Source organism: Orycteropus afer, unplaced genomic scaffold, assembly GCF_000298275.1.
Source record: "Orycteropus afer afer isolate SDZICR_OR568_19922 unplaced genomic scaffold, OryAfe1.0 scaffold00040, whole genome shotgun sequence".
Lineage (NCBI taxonomy): Eukaryota > Metazoa > Chordata > Mammalia > Tubulidentata > Orycteropodidae > Orycteropus > Orycteropus afer.
The window spans coordinates 4,664,053-4,667,715 of record NW_006921627.1 but is presented as its reverse complement, the minus strand read 5'-3'; positions in this window follow the sequence as shown (position 1 = coordinate 4,667,715).

Genomic DNA, 3,663 nt, shown 5'->3' with positions numbered 1-3,663 from the left:
CAGCTTTGACACAAGCTTCTGCACCCTTCACTCCTTTCAGCAAGCATTTACAGAGCGCCTCGCTCCATGCAGCGAACAGCCACAATCAACAATACGCGTCATCCCCGTCGTGGGGTCCTGGTGTGGGTGTTAAGTGTGGGTGCAAGTTTACAGTACCCCTGTCCCTCTCAACCAAACTCTCAGTAGGCCCTGATCCTTTACTATACTAATTACTCTAGGCCTCTGGACTCAGGATCATACCGGGAATCAAAGGACCACCACCCCAGATCCTCTGCTCAGAATATGAACCGTCCCACACCCCATACAACCCCCAACTGGAACCACCCCAACATGGCCGGTTCTCCCTCCCGACTTACGCGTCTCGGGTAGCGCGCGGTGCACGCAGGGAGGTCGGTCTACGCAAATGCAAGAAAAGGGAGCTTAGATGGAGGCCGCGCAGAGAAGACTGGGAAGGAAGTGCAAGGAGACGCTGGGAAGAAGGTCCAAAATAGAGGGCAGGCCCTTGAGCCGAAAAAAAAAAAAAAAAAAGAGGGGGAGGGGGGAAATGGGGTAGGAAGAGCCGTAAATCAAGTCGGAAAAGGGAAAAACCGTAAAGCAAGTTGTCGGAAGCCGTAAAGCAAGCTGGAAGCGCCAAGGCGATCTCTGCTCTTGGTTTCTCCCTGACCTCGTCCCGACTACAGCTCGTTCTGGGTCTTCGGCCGTCCGGATCTGCACTGCCCCCTGCTGGGGCCTTAAGCTCGTGTAGAGGGTGCGCTTAATCAAAGGTGTTTTGGGTCCACGTTCCTACTACACTACCTCACTTGCTCGATCCTTAGTTAAGATAGGGAGACGGGGGTGGGGTATGTAGCTCCTAGTACCTATCCGTGTACATTTGGGGTATGGGGAGGGGGAATAGAGAATAATGCTTTTAAACGTCTTATTGTTGTTGTTAGGTGCCGTCAGTTCCGACTCATAGCAATCCTTTGCACAACAGAATGATACATTACTGTGGGTTCCTGCGTCATCCTTACAATGGTCGTTAGGCTTGAGTTTATTGTTGCAGCTACTATGTCAGTCCATCTCACTAAGGGTCTTCCTCTTTTTCACTGACCCTCTCAGTAAGTATGGTGTCTTTTTCCAGGGACTGGTCCCTCCTAAGGAGCTCTGGTGGCATAGGGCCTAAGGCATTTATTTGACTGCTAACCAGAAAGCTGGCGGTTCAAACCCACCAGCCACTCCTTGGAAAGCAGCTTGGGCAATTTACTTCCGTAGTGATACCGCCTCAGAAACCCAAGGAGGGGTTGCTGTGAGTCCCATCCTATTCTATGGCAGTGGGTGGCATCCCTCCTGATAACATGTCCAAAGCATGTGAGACAAGGCATCTTGGCTTCTAAGGAACATTCTGGCTGTATTTCTTCCAAGATGGATTGATTCCTTGAGTCATAGTAAGAATGATTATAACAGCATTTCATACATTCCACCCCAACCAGACACAGCCCATGTGGCAATATAGACACACTTCTTCACAAAACCTCCTCCTTCTTCTACAGCTGCTGCACACATGCAATCAACTGGTAGCTCTACTTAAATTAACAGGAACAGGAGGAACATTAATCTGTTGTGATATGGAGGAGAGGAGGACTTCTTTGGAATATCCCTTGGAACTTAGTGATAATAACACATTCTGTTAGCAGTGCTCAAAAACTAAAAAGTTTAGTTACCACAACCGTAAATGAATTACTAAGAACTGCAACAAAATCGTTCTGTTATGTTTTCAAAATAGTCACTGCAATAAGCTTCTTTCAACCAGCCTGTTCATTATCTTGGCCCCTGGGTAGTACAAAGGGTTAAGTGCTGAGCTACTGCTAGAGGAATTGGTGGTTCCAGAGGCACCTGGGAAGATAGGCCTGGCAATCTGCTTCTGAAAGATCGTAGTCTTGTAAAAACTCTAAGGAGCTCTGGTGGTGTAGTGCCTAAGACATTGGACTGCTAACTAGAAGGTTGGTGGTTAAACCCACCAGCCACTCCACTGAAGGAAGACTAGGCAAACTACTTCTGTAATGATTTACCACCTCGGAAACCCAAAGGGGGTTGCCATGAGTCTGAATCCACTTGATGGCAGTGAGTTTGGTTTTTTGTGGTTTTGTAAACTCTATGGATTACAGGTCTACTCTGACACACATGGAGTCACCGTGAGTTCAAATGGACTAGATGGCAGCTAACAACAGTACTCCAGGGCAAGTCATTTGATGTGTGACTGCTCTTCCCAGAAGGAGTTATGGTGGTGCAGTGATTAAATTATTTGGCTGGTATCCAAAAGGTCAGCAGTTTGAATCTACCAGCTGTTCTGTTGGAGAAAGATGAGGCAGTCTGTTTCTGTAAAGATGTACATACAGCCTTGGAAACTCCCCATGGAGCAGTTCTCTGTCCTATAGGGTTGCTATGAGTTGGAATTGACTCAATGGCAATAAGTTTGATTTTGGTTACTGTTCCCAGTTGAGATCATTGGAAGTGAGTAAAAAGGCTAGAATCAGTTCTAGTACATAAGTAACCTGTTTTTTTGACAAAGGTGGCATTTCAAATCAGCAAAGAAAAAATATTTGTTTTTAATGGAAGTGGAACAATTAGCCATTTAGAAGGAAAAGTTAGATTCCTTTTCAAAATATACAAAATAAATTGAATTCAAGGGTGAAATGTTAAATATACACACATACACATAAAGCAAAGTAAAAAAAATATGTAGATGAATATCTGACCTCAAAATTTTAAAAACTTTATTTAAATATTTGTAAGTGAAAACTGAAGACAGTGGTAGTTTAGTGGTAAAATTCTCACCACCTTTGCAGGAGAGCTAGATTTGATCTCCATCAATGCACAGCCAACACTCATCTGTCAATGGAGGTTTTCTTCTTACTGAGATGTTGAACAGGTTTCAACAGACTAAGACTAACAAGGAAAAAAAGCCTGTCATGCTGCTTCCAAAAAGTAAACCAATGAAAACCTTAAGGATCACAGTGGTCTGATATTGTTGTGAATTGGGTTGCCAAGAGTTGGGAGGCCAACTCAGCAGCAGCTAATAACAGCAAGTGAAACAAAACTTCAAAAGTAAACAAGAAAAAGGGAGAAGTATCATAAACTTATATGGTAAAGAGAGTTGATATATGAAAAGTTATAACAAATTAATAAGAATACTTAAACATTTTAAAGAGGTCCTTTGCAGCAGATTTGCCCAATACAATATGTCATTTGGTTTCTTGACTGCTGCTTCCATGGATGTTGGTTGTTGATCTAAGTAAAATGAAATTTTTGACAACTTCAGTCTTTTCTCCGTTTATTAAGATGTTTCTTTTTGGTCAGTTGTGGGGACTTTTTTTTTTCTTTATGTTAAGGTGTAATCCATACTAAAGATTGTAGTCTTTGATCTTCATCAGTAAGTGCTCCAAGCCTTCATTTTCAGAAAGTGAAATTGTGTCATCTGCACATCAAAAGTTTTAATGAGTCTCCCTTTGATCCTGATGCCACAATCTTCTTCATTTAATCCACATTCTCAGATTATTGCTCAACATACAGATTCAATAAGTATGGTGAGAGGATACAACTTTGATGCACACATTTCCTGATAAACCACACAATGTTCACTAGTTCTGTTTGAATGGCTGCCTCTTTTTCTATATACAGGTTCCT